This window comes from Siniperca chuatsi, linkage group LG8 (assembly GCF_020085105.1).
Source record: "Siniperca chuatsi isolate FFG_IHB_CAS linkage group LG8, ASM2008510v1, whole genome shotgun sequence".
Classification (NCBI taxonomy): Eukaryota; Metazoa; Chordata; class Actinopteri; order Centrarchiformes; family Sinipercidae; genus Siniperca; species Siniperca chuatsi.
In genome coordinates this window covers 2,282,534-2,307,977 of record NC_058049.1, presented here as the reverse complement: position 1 = coordinate 2,307,977, position 25,444 = coordinate 2,282,534, and the positions used below count along the sequence as shown (strand labels likewise).

The window sequence follows — 25,444 nt, the reverse complement described above, 5'->3', positions numbered from 1 at the left end:
CAGATTAATGGCAGGTAATTTTCCAGGCGCCCGCTTTCGCCTTCTTTTACCCAGAGTGCCTTGCTCTATTCTATTTATGTACAAAAAGGGAGTGGGGGGTGGTGACAAGCTTTCACGCCACATCAGCTGTTTTGTGGCTTCACGTTGATGGACTTGCGGCTGTGAAAATGAAAATGTCACGTGCACTGTGAAAACCATGCAGACAATCAGATTTAGGTGTCGTAATGATGTTCAGACTGTACATATATGTGAATGACATGTCAAATATTTTATTTTGTTTTGTACTTTTTCATCTGCTGTTTATGTTGCAACATTATAGCGTGTGTCGTGTGTGTGCTTTACAAGGGCATTTCATTGTTCTTCCTGCTTTTTAAAGACTTGTGTTCAAACCATCTAAATACCTGTACCAAAGACTCACACACGCACACACACACCTGCATATTCACTGTCATCACTATCATATATTATATGGAGCTGAAGTTCAGACTGTGTTTCCTTGTTTGGTTAGTTTAGCAGAGTTCCTGCTGGTGTTAGCAGCTTGCTATCGCTTCTGCTGGGTTAATATTTAGCCTGTTGAGCACTTGAGCTCGCAGGCGTCACACTTCACAGCGTCTAGTTGGATTTAAAGTCACACAGCATCATACCAACTCCATCACACAGCTGCTCAATCATGTACTCTTCTTCTCTGGGGAAATACATGTACAGTATTTTTCTTTTTTGTTGTGATTTTTACAGCTAAAAGCGAGATTTTATTTCAATAAACATGTTGCTTAAACGTTAAAGTGGCGCTCTCTGTGCATTCACTGGGGCGGTCAAAGTGGGTGGGGTTACGAACAGGAACTGGGAACAGTGGGAACACTGCAGGTAGAGGTACAGTATTCCATTTTCATTTCCATCCTTCACACATGGAGAGAAAATGTACATGGGTGCATGTTTACAGCACAGAATACACATTTTATGTTCAGTTTAAATTAAAAATCCTTTTCATCACAATCAACTTTATTAAGTATGTCAAAGCATACAATGAATTTGACTCAGTAGCTCTAAATATTGAGACAAAAACAAGTGCACAGGAAGATATGCATAGACATACAGCTAAACATAAAAATACAGCTATTATGTACAGGTAAGAACAAAGATACATATACTATATAGGCATGTATATATAAAAACAACTTCAAGTATCTATATTGAGGTCAGATTATGATTATGTTAACAATATAGAAAGGGCTGCAAATTGTGTAAAGAATTCTGAAATATATATTGGATAACGTAATCGGTTACTTCATACAGTGGATGTTTTATATGCATCTATTGATGGATAAGGTTAGATAACCTATTGATCCCACTCAATGAATTTCAAGAGTCACAGCAGCAGAGGTACAAATACAGATAACTAACTTTAAACAAAGTAAATGATAGATATGTGAGTATATACACAGTTTATATATTATGTTTAGACTTCTTATTATATGTTATGTGCATGCTGTTATTCAGAGATTGGCATTCAAAATGGTCACTACCATTATTTTTCTGCAGTGATGGTGTTTTCACGTTTACCTTCTTGTGGCAGCGGTGTCATAGAGCAGCAGGCTCGTGGCGGACAGATGGTCGCCGGTTCGAACCCTGGATTACCACCACTGCTGTGCACTTGAGCAAGGCCCTTCAACCCCAACTGCTGGAGCTGCTCAGAGATCAGTAGATAGTAGCAGACAAGTGTGAAATTTTCAAATATAGCTCTCAAACCAAAAAGGAGGAGATCTCAAATTGCAGTTTGACTTCATTAGAGATGCTTTGAGGCCCAAAACAATACATTTTCTCTTCATAACAGTCCACATGAACACTTTATCCATTTTGTCTGTCACTTTAAGTTTATAGCTGCCTACCTGTTGGCATGCGGCCTACTCACACACAAACACGCCTTCGACTTTGAACCTGCAGAGATGAGATCAAAACGAAACCGAGCCGGTGCTGAACTTGCTGGGGTCAAAGGTCAAACATCACTCAGAAATTGTAGTTATTAGCGGCCAAGAATGACGAGGTCAGAGGTTAATGAGGTCCCCTCTCTGACTCCTCCCCCACCGAGACTCCACATTAACAGTCTGGCAGCGTCCTTCCTGCTTTTACGCTGACCAACTCGGCTGTCTCTATGGTAACACAACGACCTGTGTGTGTGCTGACTCATAGTGCTGACCCCCTCTACCTCCCCCCGTCTCCCCCGTCTCCCCCTCCCTCCGTCCAATCCAACACAATCCCTCCTTCTATGGAAAGCTCTGCCCTTTGAATGAAGAGAGATGAAGGGAATGTGTGTGTGTGTTGCCTGTCATTCAGTTTATATAAGCTCTGAGTGTTTGTTTCTCTCTCCCACATACCGACTGTGATTTCTTGGATTGCAACAGTCTGAGTTACATATTTCCATGTAAACAATCAGAGAAAGGTCAAAGTATTTCAGTTTTAGTCCCATTATTAAAGGGCTTTTTAGACATTTATACCTTTTTACAGTGTTTAAAGTTCAGATTTTTAGACGTAACTGATATTGATGTATGAATATGAGCTCTGGGAGTTTTCCAGACTGAGCTGCAACAAACATTTTAAGCCACGACACATTTGAAACATTTGATTAAAAAACTGTAAACGCCTACAACAGGGTTGTACAAATCATTTCTGTCTCGGAACTACTTTGTTGTAGACCAGTGTATCACTACGCCTGCAGTCTCATATCATGGCAAATATCAGCTGTCTGAAGGAGAACAGGAGGCTGCAGCCTGTACTCGCAACCACCACTTCATCCAAATCAGCATTTTTCCCCCTCCTGTTGTTTCCTGAGTTTGATTCATGATCTGTTGCACTCAGCCAGCACTCAAAAGTTGAACTTAGCTTTTCTTGAATGTCTTTATTTTTTTTTTTTGTGAAATGCTGGATACTTTTACCTCCTCCGGCTGCAACAAATCCTTCAGATGACACAACCCGAGAAGGAAAAATCAATCTTTGGTTGAATTGTTCACAGCTCGTGTTTCTACTTTAGCTTGTGATAAGCCAAAAAGATTGGGAACCACTGGTCTAAAAATTTTATTTTTCTCCTGAAGATATGGAGCTAAAAAGGAAAAACACCCTCTTGCAACCACAATACTTATCAGACCATCAACCTCCTTTCCTAAAATTTCACTTTTATCCATGCCAACTGCTTGGATGAAATTATAAAAATCCACTAAAACGACACACCCAGAAACACACAGGACATTATCACCATCGAAAAGGCGTTTTCCATTTCACCCGATCTGCTAACGTTCACTCTAAACACTCATAATCAGTTTGCTCGGCTACAGTTACGCTCCATTAAATGATTACTGATTTAAAACAGGTGTTTTCAATCAAAACCTTGGTTCTGGATTTTGACGGACAGAGAACCGGTTCTCTGCAGTCTGGCTCGCTGTCAGAAAAAGAAACCGTAATGGTGACCATTAGCCGGGCGGCTAGAAGCTTTTTCTCCCCAGAAAATTACAGTAATTTCACTTCAGCGGCTAAAAATGTAGCCGGGCAGGGACAGAGTGTCTGTCATCAGTGAGACACAGCTGAGAGGGAGGTGTGAGGTACAAATATTCACTGTACTCAGAAGTTACTTCAGCCGGAGTACAGTTACTACCTGGAAACATCTATTATTTCAAATAATGAGGGCAGCTTTTAGTCTTGATTTAATCACCTGTACTTGCTTTTGGATGCAGCCAGACAACTAATTCTGTCCTCTCTGATGATACGCTAACCCTGAAGGTTTCCAAAAAACCCTTTTAGTGAGCCGAGAGGGCATGTAGGTCCACTGAGTAACCGATGAAGCCAGGACAGAAGAAAACTGTTCTGATTTCACAGTGTTAGTCAAGATTCCTCATGTAGCGTTGTGGACCAGTTGGAGGCTTCCTGTAGCGGTTCTTTGCTAGAGCTTCACCTGCAGGTTTTGGCCCCCAACAGTCTTTGCTATAACCTGCGGAAAGACTCTCAGATGATCCAGGAACTATCAGGGTGGAGTTACACGACTGAGCGTCACTTCATTCAGACTGAAACCAAACAATGGCTGTTGCCAGTTTCAATACCAGGACGTAGGCTGGGGATTTTTTGCTATGCTAGCAGCATGGCTTTAGGGATGACTGTCGGCCTGTCGGTTGGTCCACCACTTTCTGACGCTCACTTTGGATTATGACTAAATACTTGCAAAACTAATGAATCATTTTGTGTTTAGTGCTAATAATCAAATGTTAGCATGCTAACAAACTAAACTAAGATGGTTAACTAGTAAATCTTCTAAACGTCAACGAGTTAGCATTGTCATTTTGAGCATCTTAGCATGCTAATGTTAGCAAGTACAGCCCCAAAGAACCGCTAGCATGAACTCTCATTTAAAAAAAAAAAACAAGTTATATAGCCATTTTCTCCACTTAAAAATAAAGAAAGAAATCAAAATGAACTTTTCTGGTAATTGCTTCAAAATGATTTTGTACTAAAGCAGAAGACATCAGCAGCAGATCGTGTCTGTTTTGGAGAGGGGTATCCTTCCTTTTTGCCATTTTCAATCTCTTTTCCCACCTTTGCATGTCTCTTTTTCCAACGTCACACATCAGTTAGTTCACACACAAAAAAAAAAACACGATGACTTCATGTTCTCTAAATCCATCTCATTTGCTTAATTTTCATGGCCTTCTCGATGCAGAGGAATATGCAAAAGAGACTTTTACATCCAGTTCTGTCTGTGACTAGACAGCAAAATTTAATGAATGAATAAATAACCAGCAGCTGTAGCAAAGTAGCATCACTGTGGTAGTTTATACTCAGTCAGGTTGTGTGTTTTCACAGGTTAGAACAGGTATGATGGAGAGATGGAGGTACATCTCTCAGTATCTCCAGTGTTGAAGGGGGGGGTGTGTAACCTGGTCACAAAGGCGCCTTTGTACAACACACACATATACAAGACCCACATTATTTTTTCTAAAGCACGCACATTCCTGAACACGGACATCACTCAGCACAACATAATCCCCTCGGCCCTGTCTGTGTGTGTGTGTGTTTTGTTGTATGTGTGTTTGTGTATGTATAACAGGTGCGGTGTGTCAGACAGGTAGAGCTTCTTCATACGTCCAGCTGAAGCTGCAAAATCAGAGCTCAGTCGAAATGAAAACAATTACGACTTAATTACTCTAAAAGACTTTTACTTCCAATTCTACTTGACAGAGCCGCTTTAAACTCTGCTGAAAGATTATCGCGTAAACGCTCGAGTCCTCTCGTGCGCCACAGCACGACTGTCAGGTGTTTCCAAGAGGTTCTGAATGAAGGCAGGTGCTGCAGGAAGTTCACCTCTTCCAATTTAATAACAGGCGGACTCGTGGAAGGGGACCACGACTCCCTCCGAAGATAAAAACAGCTTTTTCTAAGGTGACGAAAACACAACGATTCTTAGTTTCAGATGATTATAAACTAATGAAAACATACTTATAAATATTATACCAGAACATGCGTGCATGTTCTCAAACAGGAAGAACATCAGGTAAAAGGCAGTGGCGGAGGAAGAACTCAGATATTTGTACTGTACTCTGTGAAAGTACAAAAGATTTAGCACCAAAATGTACAAAAGTAAAAGTAGTCATTATGCAGAATGGCCCATTTCAGAATCATGTATATTATATTATTGAATGTGTACTTTATATACAGCTAGCTTGTGAGTTTCTCCCCTTTATCTTATCTTATAATAATAATACATCATATTCTATTTGTTGATTATATTTTGCATTATTGATCTGAATCTGCAAAGTAACTAAAGTTCAAATAAACGTAGCGGAGTGAAAAAGCACAATATTCCCCTCTGGATTGTAGTGGAGAAGAAGCGGAAAGCAGCAGAAAATGGAAATACTACTTCATCGCTGTACTTAAGTGAAGTACTTGAGTAAACGTACTTAGTTACTTGCTTAAAAAAGGGAACAGGAAGGAAAAGAATCAGTGTGAAACGTAAAATCTTCTCAGCCTTGGCTCTTTTGTTCAGATGTAGCAGTTTATTTTAACCGATCTATAGAGAACCTTGAGAACCGTGAAAGAACTCCTTCAGCCTCCTATTCAGCCTCTCTCTCCATCTCTGTCTGTCTCTGTCTATCTCGGTCGCCCCCTCAGGGCTGTGATTGTTTGAGCCACTGAGACGACTCAGTGCGAAGATCAGCGTGTGTGTGTGTGTGTGTGTGTGTGTGTGTGTGTGTGTGTGTGTGTGTGTGTGTGTGTGTGTGGGCCAGAAATCAAAAACACAAGAATCATAATTTTGTTAGCGTGTTATTGTGTGTTTTCATGTGAAAGAGAGAGAGAGGGAGTGTGTGTGTGTGTGTGTGTGTGTGTGTGTGTGTGTGTGTGTGCCACCTGCTCCTACAACATAAGCGAAGTGGAACGGAAACCTGCCTGAGGCTTCACACACACACACACACACACACACACACGCGTATAAACAAGAACAAAACAGGCAAGTGACAGTAAATGTAGGCATGGAGAGAGGAGGAGGAGGAGGAGGAGGAGATGAAGGAGAGCACAAAACACTACACGTATCATCGTGTGTTAGTTGTGTGTGTGTGTGTGTGTGTCTCAAACAGGGCTGGTAGCAGGTGGTATGACTCAGGAGAGGAGGAGGTCACTGCCCTCCACCACACACACACACACACACACACACACCTGTAGGCGGGGTCAGAGGTCAGATGCTGTACAGCTGCTCTGTACACTGGGCTGCTGAACTCACACACACACACACACACACACACACACACACACACACACAGACAACATGGCTGCTTGTTGTTAGCAGCAGCAGCTTTACAGATGCTGCTAACATTAATGCCCTCGCAGTGTGACAGTGTTGTGTTGAAGACGAGCAGCAGAACAGAAATACAGAAAACATGAACAGGCTTTGGTTTGGTTTAGATTCTGGTTCTTACTGAATCCTGGTTTTTGTTTCTTGTCATATTATTTAGTAGTAAGTATAAACATGCTCAAAGCAAAATCCCGTTCCATTTTCAGCAGATTTAAGTTGCTGCAAGCAGTCACGTGTCATACATGATGAGGAATTTCGTGATTCTTTTCAGGTATTTTTAACATCTTGGCGCGTTAGAAACAAGAGTTACGCGTTATCTCTTGGATTCAGTGCGTTTAGTAGACACATAAAATCAAAAGTGTAATTATTTTAGGCAAAGATGCATAAAAACGCCAGATAAATCTTCACTCCCTTGTATGATGAAGATAATCTAAGCTGAAACATTTACTTACTAAGCATCCAGAGCTTTCAAGTGCATCTGGCGGTAAAGAACACTTCATTAATAAGTGGACCTTTTCAGTCAGACGTCGTAGCTGATTGCAAGGCTTTATGACTACAGCGGAGCACATCATCAGCAAGGCTGCGTTTTTATACCAGACTGGTAAAAGACGTGTCGTGTAGACAGAAGCTCAACAGGTCCATTCACCACAGGAATGTTATTTTAGGCGAGCCATGCTAAGTGGCTGTAGTCGCAGTGGTAATATTAGTAGTGACAACAGTAGCGGTACAAGTGGTAGTGCCAGAAGTTGTAGCAGTAGTATCAGTAGCAGCAGCACCATCAGTAGTAGTTCCAGTGGCAGTAATAGTATCAGTATCAGCAGTAGTTTTACTCACAGTATTGGTATCAGTAGCAGTATCAGTAGTACAGTATTTTCAGGAACAGAGTGCAATACTTTGCAGCAGATGCTAAGTGACAATCAGGACTGTCAGCAGAGAGTCTCTGGAGACACAGCGAGAGAGAGAGAGAGAGAGAGAGAGTACAACTCGAGGTGTTAAAGGACCTTCTGCCAAGTGTACAGTCACTGGCAGTCGCCGCGGCAACCGCCTCCGTCTGCATCCTGACTGACAGGTGATGGCGAGGGAAGTGACAGCTACCAGAGAGAGAGAGAGAGAGAGAGAGAGAGAGAGAGACATGACTTCATCAATCAGGGAATAAAACATAATCACCAGCAGCTCGTTCCTTCCTTTTCTTATTTGATTATAACAGCATCTCCGTCCAGTAATTGATCATTGATTGGGGGCTGTAGTCTGTTGTGTTCCTCTCTTTACAACTTCCTGTTTGGTGTGTTTACGTCCTGTAGCTCTCTGTCTCTCTCAGCGTTTGACCTGACAAACAAGAAGAAGGAGAATCAGTGAGCAGAGCCGCTGCCTCCATCACTGTCTGTCTGTTCGGAGTTCGTCTTCTCACTCTGATTTAAACAGAAGAGAAACACAGCAGCAGCACATTCAGACACTCTGAGACGTCACGCTGTTAGCATGCTAGCTGCAGGAAGATATATGTCAGTCAGTCTGTCCTAAACTTAGAGCCAGAGTGACGGATTTCTACAATTTTCAGATTTTCATAAAATGTTTGACTAAGTGACTTTTCCTCTACTGCTGACATGTTTAGCTCCGCCACTGACAGCAGCTAAATCACACATAATGCTAGTGTGCTATAGGCAGAACAGACAAGGTTAACACACTTTAACAGTGCTGTGTCGGTTCACCAGACGTAGCAGTGGTGATATTAACTAGTAGCACAAGTGGTATTGCCGGAAGTATTAGTAGTTTCACTAACAGTATCAGTATCAGCAGTAGTATCACTAACAGTAGTAGTATCAGTAACAGTAGTAGTATCAGCAGTATTTTCACTAACAGTATCAGTATCAGCAGTAGTATCACTAACAGTAGTAGTATCAGTAACAGTAGTAGTATCAGCAGTATTTTCACTAACAGTATCAGTATCAGCAGTAGTATCACTAACAGCAGTAGTATCACTAACAGTAGTAGTATCAGTAACAGTAGTAGTATCACTAACAGTAGTAGTATCAGTAACAGTAGTAGTTTTAGTAACAGTAGTAGTATCAGTAGTAGTATCAGTAACAGTAGTAGTATCAGTAACAGTAGTAGTATCACTAACAGTAGTAGTTTTAGTAACAGTAGTAGTATCAGTAGTAGTATCAGCAGTAGTTTCACTAACAGTAGTAGTATCAGTAACAGTAGTAGTATCAGCAGTAGTTTCAGTAACAGTAGTAGTATCAGTAACAGTAGTAGTATCAGTAACAGTAGTAGTTTTAGTAACAGTAGTAGTATCAGTAGTAGTATCAGCAGTAGTATCAGTAACAGTAGTAGTATCAGTAACAGTAGTAGTTTCAGTAACAGTAGTAGTATCAGTAACAGTAGTAGTATCACTAACAGTAGTAGTTTTAGTAACAGTAGTAGTATCAGTAGTAGTATCAGCAGTAGTTTCACTAACAGTAGTAGTATCAGTAACAGTAGTAGTATCAGCAGTAGTTTCAGTAACAGTAGTAGTATCAGTAACAGTAGTAGTATCAGTAACAGTAGTAGTTTTAGTAACAGTAGTAGTATCAGTAGTAGTATCAGCAGTAGTATCAGTAACAGTAGTAGTATCAGTAACAGTAGTAGTTTCAGTAACAGTAGTAGTATCAGTAACAGTAGTAGTATCACTAACAGTAGTAGTTTTAGTAACAGTAGTAGTATCAGTAACAGTAGTAGTATCAGCAGTAGTTTCACTAACAGTAGTAGTATCAGTATCAGCAGTAGTATCACTAACAGTAGTAGTATCAGTATCAGCAGTAGTTTCACTAACAGTAGTAGTATCAGTAACAGTAGTAGTATCAGTAACAGTAGTAGTATCACTAACAGTAGTAGTATCAGTAACAGCAGTAGTTTCAGTAACAGTAGTAGTATCAGTAACAGTAGTAGTTTTAGTAACAGTAGTAGTATCAGTAGTAGTATCAGCAGTAGTTTCACTAACAGTAGTAGTATCAGTAACAGTAGTAGTTTCAGTATCAGCAGTAGTATCACTAACAGTAGTAGTATCAGTATCAGCAGTAGTTTCACTAACAGTAGTAGTATCAGTAACAGTAGTAGTATCACTAACAACAGTAGTAGTATCAGTATCAGCAGTGGTTTCACTAACAGTAGTAGTATCAGTAACAGTAGTAGTATCAGTAACAGTAGTAGTATCACTAACAGTAGTAGTATCAGTAACAGCAGTAGTTTCAGTAACAGTAGTAGTATCAGTAACAGTAGTAGTATCAGTAACAGTAGTAGTTTTAGTAACAGTAGTAGTATCAGTAACAGTAGTAGTATCAGCAGTAGTTTCACTAACAGTAGTAGTATCAGTAACAGTATTAGTATCAGTAACAGTAGTAATATCACTAACAGTAGTAGTATCAGCAGTAGTAACACTAACAGTAGTGGTATCAGTAACAGTAGTAGTCAGTAACAGCAGTAGTTTCAGTAACAGTAGTAGTCAGCAGTTTTCAGTAACAGTAGTAGTATCAGCAACAGTAACAGTAGTATCATCAGCAGTTTTCACTAACAGCAGTGGTATCAGTAACAGTAGTAGTATCAGCAGTAGTCAGTAACAGTAGTAGTTTCAGTATCAGCAGTAACAACAGTAGTAGTTTCAGTATCAGCAGTAGTTTCACTATCAGCAGTAGTTTCAGTATCAGCAGTAGTTTCAGTAACAGTAGTAGTATCAGCAGTAGTTTCACTAACAGTAGTAGTATCAGTAACAGTAGTAGTATCAGCAGTAGTTTCAGTAACAGTAGTAGTTTCAGTATCAGCAGTAGTTTCACTAACAGTAGTAGTATCAGTAACAGTAGTAGTTTCAGTATCAGCAGTAGTTTCAGTATCAGCAGTAGTTTCACTAACAGTAATAGTACCAGTAACAGTAGTAGTTTCAGTATCAGCAGTAGTTTCAGTATCAGCAGTAGTTTCAGTAACAGTAGTAGTATCAGCAGTAGTTTCACTAACAGTAGTAGTATCAGTAGTAGTATCAGCAGTAGTTTCACTAACAGTAGTAGTATCAGTAACAGTAGTAGTATCAGCAGTAGTTTCACTAACAGTAGTAGTATCAGTAACAGTTGTAGTTTCAGTATCAGCAGTAGTTTCAGTATCAGCAGTAGTATCAGTAACAGTAGTAGTTTCAGTATCAGCAGTAGTATCAGTAACAGTAGTAGTATCAGTAACAGTAGTAGTTTCAGTATCAGCAGTAGTTTCAGTAACAGTAGTAGTATCAGCAGTAGTTTCCCTAACAGTAGTAGTACCAGTAACAGTAGTAGTTTCATTATCAGCAGTAGTTTCAGTATCAGCAGTAGTTTCAGTAACAGTAGTAGTATCAGCAGTAGTTTCACTAACAGTAGTAGTATCAGTAACAGTAGTAGTATCAGCAGTAGTTTCAGTAACAGTAGTAGTTTCAGTATCAGCAGTAGTTTCAGTAACAGTAGTAGTATCAGCAGTAGTTTCACTAACAGTAGTAGTATCAGTAACAGTAGTATTATCAGTAACAGTAGTAGTATCACTAACAGTAGTAGTATCAGTAACAGTAGTAGTATCAGCAGTAGTTTCAGTAACAGTAGTAGTTTCAGTATCAGCAGTAGTATCACTAACAGTAGTAGTATCAGTAACAGTAGTAGTATCAGCAGTAGTTTCAGTAACAGTAGTAGTTTCAGTATCAGCAGTAGTTTCAGTAACAGTAGTAGTATCAGTATCAGCAGTAGCTTCACTAACAGTAGTAGTATCAGTAACAGTAGTATTATCAGTATCAGTAGTAGTATCAGCAGTAGTTTCACTAACAGTAGTAGTATCAGTAACAGTAGTATTATCAGTATCAGTAGTAGTATCAGCAGTAGTTTCACTAACAGTAGTAGTTTCAGTATCAGCAGTAGTTTCAGTAACAGTAGTAGTATCAGTATCAGCAGTAGTTTCACTAACAGTAGTAGTATCAGTAACAGTAGTATTATCAGTAACAGTAGTAGTATCAGCAGTAGTTTCACTAACAGTAGTAGTATCAGTAACAGCAGTAGTTTCACTAACAGTAGTAGTATCAGTAACAGTAGTAGTATCAGTAACAGTAGTATTATCAGTAACAGTAGTAGTATCAGTAGTTCCACTCAGTCATTCTCACCTTCATCATTCAACTGAGCAAACTCCATCCACTGATAAAAACAGTGAGAGATGATTAAAAGCTCCCGAAAAAGCTAGTAAGTTGACCTTGAGTTTAGATAATTCTCATCAGTGATGAGAATCCGTCTGTGACGCGTGATTTTGGGCTGAATAACCATCATCTTCATCAGGTTTACCTTCATCACCTGACGAATCTTCTCCTCTGCTCTCAGCCCGGCAGGACTTTCACACTTCAACCATAAAGACAGTTTTTTTTTTTATCTTTGTGCTACTTTATATGTCTCTGTCTCACCGACACACACACACACACACACACACACACACACACACACACACACTGGGACGCCCTCTGCCCTCGTCACGCTCTGCCCTGCAGGGTCCAGGGATTTTATGACTGGCAGAGGTGTGTGTGTGTGTGTGTGTGTGTGTGTGTGTGTGTGTGTGTGTGTGAGTGTGTGTGTGTGTGTGTGTGTTGGTTAACTGCTTCAGCGCTGAGGCAGAAAATGACGCAGCGGTCTGCTGAGCTCAGGGAGGTTTTATACGGAGCAAAAGGGCTTCCATATTTCCTTCCTTCCTTTTTGCTTTCCTCTCCTTTCTCCTTCTCCTCTTCCTCCCTATTATTTTTCTCGTCTCTCCTCCTGTCCTTTCCTCTTTCTCCCCGTCGTTCCTTCCCTTCTTCTTCTTTCTCTTCTCCTCGCCCACTTTATTCCTTCCCTTCCTCCCTCCTCCTTCCTAACTTTTCTGTCTTTCCCCCTTTTCCTCGTCTGTCATCTCCACTTCCCTGTCCTTTCTCATTTCCTTCCTGTTCTTTTTCCTTGTTTCTTCCTTTTCCTCTTTCTTATCATCACCCTTCGATTTCCCTTCTCTCCTTCTTATACCTACCTTTTCATTCCCTTCCGAACTCCTCCTTCCTTCCTTTTTGCTTTCCTTTCCTTTCTCCTACCTCTTCCTTCCTATTATTTTTCTTTCCATGTCCTTTCCTCTTTCTCCTCTTTTCTTTCTCCCGTTTGCTTCTTCTTATTCCCGTCCACTTTCTTCCTTTTCTCTTTCATTTCTTTTACTTTTCTTACCTTCCTTCTCCTCTTTCTTCTTCTCATTTCTCCTCTTCCCTTCCTTTATTCACTCCTCCTCACCCATTTTCTTCCCTCCCTCCCTCCCTCCCTCCCTCCCACCTTCCCGCTGTCTCTCCTCTCCTTTTTATTTAATATGGCCGCCTCGTTCTTCACCTTGAATCGCCTCTCCTTCCTCCACTCAGACTGTGGCGAGGAGATAAGAGAGAGAGGGGGAGAGATGCTGTCGTTCTTTACGAGGCGTTTTCTCTCCGTATCACCTGAAGTGTCTGTTTGGATGGGAAACACTCGTCTCCCCTCTCCTCCCCCCCTCTCTCTCCCTCTCTGTATCTCTCCCTCTCATCGCCTCTCTTCCTTTATCTCCTCCACATTCCTCATCCTCTTGCTCTGCGCTCACTTCCTCCTTTCTCCTCTTCTTCCTCTGCACTTTGTGGAGTTTCTGTACGGAGAGAGAGGGATGAGGAGTGCTGAGTAGTTGATGGTTCAGTGTTTTGCTCAGCGGCTCCTCAAAGCTCCTTATAGACCATGATGCATTGCTGTAAATGAAAGTACCCAACAGCATATAAAGCAGTTAAAATGAGCTCAGCCTTAAACATCTGCAGCAATAAAATGCAACACACACATTAACGCAGCAGGAATATGAATCCAGAAACATCAGATATAACAGGAAACACTGACAGGAGCGTTTTACTGCACGACTTTCACTTTTCATAATTTCAGTGAATTTAGCTGATAATACTTTTACTTACAGGACTTTCTGGGTATTAGTGCTTTTACGTAAGTAAAGGATCTGAATACTTCTTCCACCGCTGGATATGATGGATACGTTTATGGATACGTCAGTGTTTTCCATTTATTAACGTTATTAATGTGTGGATCAGTGAGTTCAGTTTGTAGTGCAGATCTTCATTCAAGCATTTAAGGAGGCTTCAGTCAGGTCCTCAAATGCAGCGCTTTAGCATGTTAGCATGCTCTGTGTGTGTGTGTGTGTGTGTGTGTGTGTGTGTGCGCGCGCTGAGTGAACAGCTGTTTCTCCCTCTCTAATCCTCTGGTTGACCTCAGCTCGTCAGCTTTCATTTCATCTATTCTTTATTTTAATTTCACTTCAATCTGTTTTATCGGTAGAAACAAGATATTACTAGAATTGAATATATTTTAATAAAAAAGACAAAATTCACGAATACACCAGAAACCAGGACTCTCTCTGTATCTGTCTGGATTAGTGGCTCGTCCTAATCTCCGGAGGTTAAATTAGGATTGAGGTCAGATGTTAACACATTGCTCCACATCTGTTACTTTTTCTTTGCTTTTTCATTTTCTTTTGCTTCTTTCTTTTTTTTTTTTTTGGAGGGGAGCTGAACATTTCCCTGAAGGTTTGTGTGAATCCTGTTAAAGCTGCTGCAGAAGCTCAGAAACGGAAAATAACAAATCTGTTCTGCGTCAGTGTTTGTCGGACAGCAGCGCTCATGTTCTCTCTTCAGCTTCTGTCAGAAACCAAACGAGCAGAGCCGCTTCTTAATGTTCACTTCCCCCAAAAAAAGCCAGCAGACACACTTTGACAACTCCAACAACTGAAAACAGCAACAAACAACATCATCAATATGTGAAATAATCAATAATGATTTGTAGTCTTACAGTAAATAAACAAGACGATATTGTCTGGCAGACAACAACATTATTAAATTACGTGTTGTTTCCAAAAAGGCTGGAAATAACATTTTTAAACGGTTTTTGGGAAATTGTGAAGGACATTTTTCCCATTTCATAGACAAAACGATTACTGGAGTAATGGAGAAAATAATCGGCATATTAATCGTTAATGAAAATAATCAGCATTTTATGTCTAAAATGACCGTCATTGGGTTAAGTAAAAAGTACTCTTGCCATTATCTTACATTACATTAGTTTACAAAGTGAAAATAAAAACGTGTTTAAACAGTCAGTCAAAGCTTTTGTCAGTTTTTTTGTCAGTTCCTTCTTCTGTGTATAAAACGACCCAGGAGCATTTAGGAAAAAATAAAACTTGTGGGATTGGACCTTTACTTCACCTCAAAAGACCAAACTTGGACTAAAATCTGCCTCCAAAATTATCAGAGGAGGAACGGAGCCGGGCAGCTGCTGAATCTTAATCCATTTTTAATCTACAAGTTTGTCAATGAGATTTGGGAGTTTCAAGAGTTCACTGTGAGAGTGTGTGTGTGTGTGTGTGTGTGTGTAAGTGTGTGTTTGTGTGTTTGTTTGTTTGCGGTTCTTTGTTGACCCCGCCGCTCCCGTCATTCCACCGAAAACAGATAAAGTGATGAAAAGAAACACTGCAGAGGTGGAGAGACAATAGGTGACGACAGAGAGATGAATGGACTGATGACACACCTGGAAGCCACGCCGGAAACTCTCAAACACCGCTTAAACTGTCTGTCATGGCCGCCTGGAAGTTTCGTCATGGTAACGGTGACAGGGTGGGGGGGCTGAAACCTTTCTTTGGGAGTTGAGACATGTTCGGGCAGGCAGGGATGTGAATACATGGACACACACACACACACACAAACACACACACACACCTCTTCTTTCATCATTGTTTGCATTACGCTTTGCATACTGCCTGAGGTCATGCAGTGAAGTGTCTCCGTGACAACCGTGTGTGTGTTTGTGTGTGTGTGTGTGACAGGTAAAATCCCTGTCCTATACCCTCCCCGGACCCGTCTTCCTCCCGTGTCCTCCATCATGGCGTCGGTGGCTGGCGGCTCGTTATGTGATGTCGCGGGTGGCCGAGCAGCCAATGGAGCGATCCCAGAAAACTAATAAATAAACACATGGAGAGTCAGCGTGCCGCTGCAGGGGCTGCTGGGTAGTTTGGACTGACTGATCCGCGGTGTGGACCGACTGCTGATCTTCACGCTGCGTTCATTTGTCCGCCTGAAATCCCCAAATACTGTTTGTGTTGTTTTCTCTGCCAATGAAACAGATTTTAAGTAATTTACTGAGGAAAAAAAAAAGGCCAAATATTCTTTTGTTCCAGCTTCTTTGACGTGAGGATTTGCTGTTTTTCTGTTTTAATATCACTGCAAACTGAATATATTTGGGTTTCGGACAAATCCAACAATTTGAAGACATCTTGTGTTGTGGGAAGACTAAATAATTAACCAATTAATCAGGAAACTAACAATAAAAATGAAAATGATCATTAGTTGCAGCCCTATAAGATACAGAGATCATGTAGGTTTTGACAGGTGAATACACTGGTGTTGTTATACTAATAATAATACTTGTGTCTGAAGGCCTTTGCCCTTTACGCTGACATTTTTTGCTGAAAAGTCAAAGACACATAAAATAAATGACAAATTTAAGGGGAAATGTTGGGAGGAGAGACAGAAATACTGATTTATAATTTACATCTTAATGTATTTTGTCAAAATATATAGTTAAAAACTGCTTAAATTGTACAAGGATACTCCACCGATGGTTAAAACAAAAGCAGCAGAGGCCTAGAGATCTTGAATATACTTCCCTAGTACATGGTCACAGTCAAACTTCCTAAAACACTGGATCCTACATTTCCCATAATGCAACACAAGAGCATCTGTTGCTTTCTACTACTCTCCACGATCAATAAACTGAACGTTTGATGTTAATGAACCATCATGTTAAAATCATCAAACGTGTGTTGGTCCAGTCAGACTTATAATAATAATTTTAATCTACATGGCACTTTCCCAAACAAAGTTGTTGAAACAACTGAGTCAAACAGACTAATGTGCAAAAAACCCCAAAAAAGACATGAAGTTATAAGAGTACTAATGAAATAAAGTATGTTAAAAGTAGAAAACAAAATAAAATAATAAAATAAAGGGGACAGGTAAAATTAGAAGAAAACAAGTTGTGTTTGCCTCCTGCTCTTCTATTGGTCAGATTCTTGCTCACCCATTGGCTGATGTAGTACTTCCTGGTCAAGCTGGCCAATCAGTGAGCTGAGCTGGTCCATAAAACAGCAAACTTTTACTAAAAGGCCCTCTTCTAATACTACCAGTCTCCCTTTTAAATTGGATCATTTTTAGCGTGTTACAGAGCAGAATCGTCAGTTTTTGGTTTGTTCTGTTGGCAGTGATGAACTCTGTATGTTAACAGGACTTTAGCCTGTTAGGACAACAAGGAAAACCCTGATGCTACTGTCCAGGTGAGTAACAGCGCTCTGTGTGTCCACTTTAGCTTGTTGGTTAGCAGCTTGGATAGATTGTTAGCATGCTAGTTAGGAGGTTATTTAGTTGGTAAGCTGGTGATTGGGTTAGTTAGCAATTTTGTTTGCTCATAGCTAGCAAGCTAGTTGGTTAGCTTAGTTGGTTGTTGATGAGCAAGTTGTTTGGCTTGCTAGCATATTAGTTACCATGTTAGTTGTTTTTAGCATGTTAGTTAGCTAAGAGTTTAGCTGGTTAGTTACAGGTAGTTGTTAGCAGGTGAGTTGGTTGGTTAGTGATTTAGTTAGTTAAGAGGTTTCTTAGTTGGTGAGAAAATTGGTTGGCTTGTTAGCATGTTAATTAGCTGGTTAGTTGGCAGATTAGTAGACAGGTTAATTGGTTATCTAGCGTGGTAGCTTGTTAGTTAGCAGTCAAGTTGGTTTTTAAAGGGGTTATTTAGTAGGTTAGCCAGCCTTTAAGTGATTTAAACTAGGTGTAAAACTCTCTGCTCATTAGATCGCAGGTGGTTTTTTTTGGTTACCAGGTTAGATAGTTATCTAGCCGGTTTGCTGGTTAGTTAGCAGGTGAGTTTTATAGTCAGCAGGCTAGTTAGTTGTCTAGCAGGTTAGCATGTTAGATATAATTTAAGCTAGCTAGTTGTTAACATGGTGTCTCTACTACAGTAAGCAGCACATTACTTAGCAGGTTAGCTGGCTCACCAGCAGGATAGTTAGCAGGTTAGTAGCATGGTTAAGGAGTAGGCTGTTAGTATGCAGTGTGATTAAGATAGGTGCAAACATGGTGTGTGTACGTGCTGCTGACTTTAATGTACTTGAATAACTGACAGTCCTGCTGCGTCACACAACATTAATACACATAAAAACTTGCATGAAACTGTGTGTGTGTGTATTTTAGCTTAGCGATTAGCTTTGGTATGAGTGCTGCGCCTTAGAGAACTACTGAGTGGGTTTAGCACGGGAGAAGTACACTGAGGCTGGAATTAACTAGCTTTACTTTACTCTGTGTGTGTGTGTGTGTGTGTGTGTGTGTGTATGTGTGTGTGTGTGTGTGTGTGTGTGTCGGGCTGGAGGAGGGATGCCACACTAAATTGGCAAAATGAGGTGTAAATGTCTTGAGGCAGATGAGCTGCCTTTAGTGAGCGCAGCACTGAATATTTCACCAGCAGCTTCAGGAAAGTGTGTTTTTGTGTGTGTGTGTGAGACTGACTCTATATGTGTGTTTGTGTGAGTGTGTGTGCACGCTTGGCAGCCACAGCCAATCATCGTCCATCATTCAGTTTTGGTTCTGACAGTTGGAAGAGGGAGAAAGTCCCTAAACGCCTCAGAGAAACACTTAACAACCTCTACTGCTGCTCAGGCGAGAGTGTGTGTGTGGGTCTGTGTGTGTGTGTGTGTGTGTGTGTGTGTGTGTGTGACATTAGAGGTGAGTTGTACAGAGTGTAATCGTCTCATTATATTCAGTAATCATCTGCAGCCTGATGTGCTGCTGCATCTACCGGCGGCTTTTAACACCTGAGCTGCTGCTCGACCTTTGCCCTCCCCGACAGAGAGGTTAGAGGACGGCTCTGGTTTGACCTTTGACCTCTTTGTTGTCATTTGACGGACAAACTTGAGAAAATGGCAGGAAATGATGGAAACGACCAAAGACACGATTACAAAATTTGAAAAGTCACTGGTCAACTTGGCGGAAACAGCTGTTATTTTTATTTAGAGCCTGCAAAGGATGAGTGGGCATACACAATAAAGAGATGGATGAACATTACTAATCTGCGAGTGGATGTACTGTAGATGAGGAGGGGATGGAGAAACAAGGAAAAGGCCTTTTAATATTCTCATAATATTCCAGCATTTTAGACATTATTCTCTGTGCCTGCCACGCAGCTTCGTAATCTTTCTGGATCTATTAGGAATGAAATTAATTCTGATTAATAAGCCAAATTGGATTTACTACATTAAAACCCTGTGACAGTCTTGTTTGAATCTCAACCTAGGGTCACGAGATGATGAATGAGATAGGAAAAAGAAGGAAAAACATTGTTCTGCCACACTTATTTCAATTCGTTTTCTGTGCTTTTTCTATACGCTTTTTCTGGGTGAAATATTGGATCATTTCACCTCTTCACGCTTCTAACAATTCACGCCTCAGCTGACATGCAAGCTGTGACGAAGGGTCAAGCCGGAGAGGTTGGGATCGACTGAGCTAGGTAGTCCAAAAACCCTGTGACAAACAAAAAAGCATGATTTCTCGAGGTGAATAAGGCCGTAAAAAATCTTGGACTCTGTGATTATTAGCCGGTGCCACGTTTGTTGTTGGAGGAGGAGGAGGTTTGAATCGGGGTCTCCTCGACGGGGACTTGGCTCGGTTTCTGTAACTATTCTGGTTATATTTAGTTATCGACTTCAGAGTGGCTTGTAAAATGTAGTATCTCTTGTTTGGCGTTGCAGTTAATTTGGAAAAACCTAAAGTATCGGGTTTCAGTTTACCAGTGATTTTGGTGGGTTTTTTTTGGTTGGATTGAAGCCGGGTTTCACATCCATCGGTCTCCGCCTCAGTCTGCTCTCGGTGAAGAGAGGAAGCCAAGAGAGGAAGAAGAACAGCAGATTTAAATAAGTTAGAAGTTAGCAGCGTGCCTGATTAACTTTAAATGAGCTCTGGTTTCAGGGCTGCACACACACACACACACAAACACTGTCCTCAGCTATTCTTCCTCCTTCATCAGCGTCACTCACAGGGTCTCAGGAATGCTTCTTCGTCTTTTGTCTGGGTGCCGCGACCTGCGACCTTTGACCCCCAGGTTCTCGGTGAGGTGTGAGCTGAAGCCGAGAGGGTTTTTTTTTTTTTTTTTTTTCCGGATGAGAGACTCAAAATGTCTGCTGGTTTGTTCTGGTTTGATCTCTCGCTGGCAGTCATGCATATTTTATACAACATGTACTTTAAAATGTATAAAAATGATATCAAAGTGCTGTAACAACATGCAACTGTTCCTGCAGCTCTTGTATTTGATGAAAGATTGGCATCTGCTTCACAAACAAAGAGACAGTCTGAGCTTCGGAGGTGTGATTAAAGGGGAAATCCACCAATTGTCCCCATCAAAGTGTGTTTCCAGGTGTTGGGGAGTACCACTGCATATGTTGAAGATGTATAAAGTGTCTCCAGAGGGAGCTGTGTGAACAAGACTACACCTTTGAAAATTAAACGAATCTGTTGGCGTAGCGTTAGAAAGAAGTGATCTCGCCAGACCCCTGTAGCCCGCTGCTCATCTCTGCTGCAGGCTACATTAGCCGCTACTAGCATAACACACCTGAATATTCAGCGCCCACAGCAAGTTGCTTGTGGGTAATGTAGGAGCCAGGTTTTGAAAAGGGAGAAGAACGTGTGGAGTAAAAAATAACAACATCTCTGGTTCTGCTGCATTGACATCGATCCTTTTTTCATGAGTCCGACAGTGTTACAGGAGTGCAATGATAAGTCCGTGGAGTACTGTTGGAGAATCTGGACTTAATGTTCCTGTACCAAAACCAGAAAAAAAAAATGTTATAACAAATTGCCAAGAAAATGGCTAAAAGCAGGTTGTTGTATAACTAAACTGGCACAAAAACACGAAGTTAACTGCAACAAGCAGCCATTACCACAGCTCCTGTCAACTGAAAGTGATCTTGACAGGACGGATACGTCACTCGCTACTGATTGGTCAGAGCAAAATACTACATATGCATATGCGAACACAATTAATCATGAAGTGAAAAACACAACGGCAGTTCAGTCTGATGCTGTGCTGTGATTGGCTAGCTCGTTACTTCGGTGAAAAGGAAAATGAAGATGTAGTTTAGAGGAAAAACAGCAGTTATGCTAATTTGTCACAAAGGAATTTTATGATTTTTATTTTAAAAGTGGTGGCACTACAGTGCTGCTTGTTGCTGATTGGTCCTGAGGCAGACTGCATCATTAGCAAAGGAAATATTATTCACGGCCGTCGTCCTCTTCCTAATTATTTTCTTCTTCTTCCTTCATTATCCGTCCTCTCTAATAATCGCTGTACTGTCTGTCATGAATATTGAATCTCTTCAGTAAACTGCAGGATTGATCAGTCAGACTCTGAGTAAACGCCGCAGCACTTTGAGCAAACGCCACCATCGATTTGTCAACACGAGGAGTCTGATGGGGGTGGGGTGTGGTGTCTTCTTCTGTCCGCCGCTGTGACATCATCCTGCTGTGTACTTCCTGTTTCTGTGGCGTCACCTTGTTGTCGTTTCTCTCCTGGTTTTCACGTCAGCTGCAGCAGCAGCTCGATGTTTCTCTGAAGAGTCCACCGCTCTGCTGGGTGGCCACTTACATTTACAATGCTAATGTTCGCCTGCAGGGAGGAGTGTGTGTGTGTGTGTGTGTGTGTGTGTGTGTGTGTGTGTGTGTGTGTGTGTGTGTGTGTGTGTTTCCCGAAGCTGTGAAACTGTAATTCAGCTGTACAGTTTGCCAGATTTTGTTTTGCAGGATATCAAGAGAACTTACAAAACAGAAATATTACTGACAAAAAAAGTTGTTGTGTTTTTTTTGTTTTGTTTTTATGGGCCACCTTCGCCTGAAACAAAGACCACGTTTCGCTAAGATCATAAAAAAAATCAACACACTGTGAAGCTAAACCCTCCTGTTAAAGAACAGGGGTGCGATTTCACACAGCAAATGTTATATATTGTATGCGCGTAACTATTGTTGACGCGGTCAGCAGCTCACTGAAATGATCAGACGAGATGCATCAGGATTTGGGTGGATTGTACTGCGTTAAACAGTTTCCAGTTTCTGTATCTAACGTGTTTTATTAATTGATCTGTATTTTAATTGGAGCTCAGGCTCTGGCCCTGTTTTTTAATAGGCTGCTGTATGTACGAACTGGAGTTAAAGACTGTGTTTGCTTTGATGTAGCTTTACTGAGTATCTACTGTGTTTCTGTGTGACCTGAGTACTTTATTCTACTCCCCACAGTGTCTTCATAGATTCATTTACTGCCACAGACAGACAGACGGACAGACAGGTATAACTCATGTCAGTGTTGTCCTGGTTGACGCTGTCAAGATGACTGGAAGTAGGGCAGAGTGTGTGTGTGTGTGTGTGTGTTTTTGTGACAGATGGTGTTTAGTTGGACTCACGTCGCTCTCACAAACACTCCTTTAAGGTCAGAGCAGCAGAAATGATGCTGAATGTTAAACATTAGTCTACATCAGCAAACCGTCACGTTTCCTCTTCAGCTGAACACGTTTATGGCTCCTGCCTCGCTCTGTGGTCTCCTACATTTCCCATGATGCCTTTCAAGTACAGAAGCTCCAGTAAAAGAAGGAACTTGTTGCTTTTCTTCATGGATACTGAGTATTTTGTTTGCGTTTGTCGTGAATATTGAAATAAGTTTGGTGTGTTGTTTCCCTCATAGAAGAGTGACATCAAACCAATATTTTTAAGTTAATTCATCGTCTCGATGTTTAAATTTGAGGAGAGGTCCACTAAAAAGCCTTTTGACCTCTCCTGACATGTTTTTGGGTTTTTTTTATTTGTTTTTATGCTGTTTGTAGGTGCAGAACAGGAACTCAATAGATCGTGAGGAAACCAAAACGCAACTAAATTGAGGTGAAGGCTGAAGACATTGTAAATAAATACACTTTATTTATACTTTTTTAATTATATTTCTATTATTTATTTGACAACTTGTTGTTTTTACATTTAAGCTATGGATTAAACTAACAGGATATTTCATGTTAATCAGTGAGCTTTAAAGGTGCTGGTAGGTGGATTTTGTTACCTTTGGGCAGAGCCATGCTAGCTGTTTCCCCCTGTTTCCAGTCTTTATGCTAAGCTAAGCTAACTGGCCTCATATTTACCGTACAGACATCCGACATCAACTGATCAACAGACATCAATAGACACAATATCTGAATATATAACCGTATTGATACCAAAATAACATCTTAACATCATCTGACACTGTTTTGTAAATCTGATGTTAACGTGGAATCGAACTTGCGACCTGCCGCTGCTATTGATCTCTGATCAGGGTGGAACAACTGGGTTAACATGTAAACCAGGACAACCACTCTGGACCCGAGTTTCTGGGTTACTGAACACACACACACACACACACACACACACACAGTCACACACACACACACACACAGAGTCACACACACACACACACACAGAGTCACTCTTTAAACAACACACTGGATGAGTGACACATGTTCGGGTGCCTCGAGGGGAATCTGAATATTGATTGGCCTGGAACAGTTATCCATCCATGATGAGCAACTGTGTGTGTGTGTGTGTGTTTCGATGAGGAGATAACACATCATCGACAGACTAATGGAGGGGAGGGAAGTGTGTGTGTGTGTCTAACAGCGGAGTGTGTTGTTGCTGTTGTTGGTCGATTATCTTGTTTCCCTTCCACACACACACACACACACACACACTCTGTGCAGCAGGTCGGAGCTGGTGTGTGTGAGTGTCTGAACACAGATCTGATTGAACCTTTTGATGTTGTCAATCGAGCCGCCGGGCTGGAGAGACACTGAGCATGCTCAGAACAACTCTGTGCTACTGTGTGTGTGTGATGCTGTCACAGATAAATGATCAGCCTGCAGCTTCCTGTTGTCCGGCCGTATAAATCTATATTTTACAAGCGCTGAACGGAATATTTCAGGTTTATTCAGAGTTTTGTCCATCATTTATATCAGTTATGAGAATATTTTATTCACTAAGTTACCTGCTGAGAATCAGAGAAAATGGCTATTGCTACACATAACATAATCTAAGATGGCTGCCGGAGACGATCCGCTGCCTGCATTCAAAATCCTACTTCAGTAGAAGTGCAGAAGTATTATCAGCTTCATGTACTAAAAGTATCAGCAGTAAAAAGTACTGGCTGTGCAGTAAAATGTCTCCTGTGACTGTTATCTGATTCTATCTGATATTAATGCTGACGCATCGATGTTAGAGCGGCTTTTTACTGTTGTAGCTGCTCGAGGTGGAGCTAGTTTTAGATTAGATTCAGCTTTATTGTCGTTACACATGTACAAGTACAAGGAAACGAAATGCAGTTTAGGTCGAACCAGAAGTGCAGGATATAAAGTGTGTGCGTGAATGCAGGATAGAGCAGTATTATGAAAATATTTTAGTGGTACTATGGACATTATATACAGATGGCATTACTATAAACAGAAGTATACTGATGGATATGTACAGTAAGAACAGCAGTGCAATGAATATAAAGTAGTGCAGTTTATGGAAACAGTTGCAGTAGATGAGTTATTGCAGTGTTCAGTACAGAGTACTGGAGTGCAAATGATGCAGCATATGTATAAATAAATAGTCCGGTAGTGCAAATGAACATGTGGTGCATGCAAAAACAATATAGCTTAAAGTATATATATAAGTACTTATAGTTTTAGCTGCTTAATATGCAGTTAGCTAGTTTTAGCTGCTTAATATGCAGTTAGCTAGTTTTAGCTGCTTTATATACTATTAGTTAGCTTAGTCCGGTAGTTCCCAACCTACGGGTCGGGCCCCTCCAATGGGTCACCAGATAAATCTGAGGGGTCGCGAGATGATTAATGGGAAAAGGAAAGAAGATAAAACTAAGTTCTGATACACAAATTTTGATTCATTTTTCAGACTTTTCTCTAATCTTTTTCGGGAAATTTCGGATCATTTGAGGCCCGAACTATTTTCCACAAGTTTAGAGGGGAAATGTATTTTTGGTGGAACTGCTAACAACTCGTAGACATCTGAATCGTGACATGGAGCCACAGCTAGTCAAAGGTTAAGAACTGCTCGTTTAGCGTTTAACAATATGTCGTGTTTTTATAATCTAATCATGTGTTTATTTAAATTTAGCATCTTACAATTCTGACTAACTATAGCTGAAAAATAAAGGTGGTAAGTATTTCAAAAGTACTTTTTTCCACCACTGTATTCAATAATGCACATCATCTGTCACTGACTTTGTCTGTACTTACAGACAGAAAAGCCAGTTTGTCTTGTTGGATTATGTCACTGCTCCAAAGTCTGTGATGCAGGAGAAGGAGTGCTGTGATTTTCCTTCTGCTAACATACACTACATGAACAAAGGAGGGGAGCCGTTGAATGCAGAATAGCAAGAGACTTCACACTTACTATGTGCACAAATACACAGCATCTGCTAGTCCGAGAGTTTTTGGCTTCCTTCTGCTGTTACATGCCTATAT

General features: G+C 40.8%; 1 protein-coding gene and 1 long non-coding RNA gene across 5 annotated transcripts in view; one reads left to right on the top strand and one right to left on the bottom strand.

Annotated features, from left to right (window-relative positions):
* The window catches only part of LOC122880738 (protocadherin-1-like), a 215,082-nt gene that overhangs the window by 16,359 nt on the left and 173,279 nt on the right, over nucleotides 1–25,444 (top strand). The window lies entirely within an intron of this gene.
* LOC122880739 lies at nucleotides 384–12,617 on the bottom strand. Of its 2 annotated transcripts, none has more exons than XR_006379030.1 (3): nucleotides 11,964–12,617; nucleotides 7,994–8,152; nucleotides 384–5,413 (listed from the first exon to the last, which is right to left on the bottom strand). It is a non-coding gene; the product is annotated as an uncharacterized LOC122880739 (long non-coding RNA). The 2 variants fall into 2 exon arrangements; XR_006379031.1 differs by having other exon boundaries at nucleotides 12,139–12,617.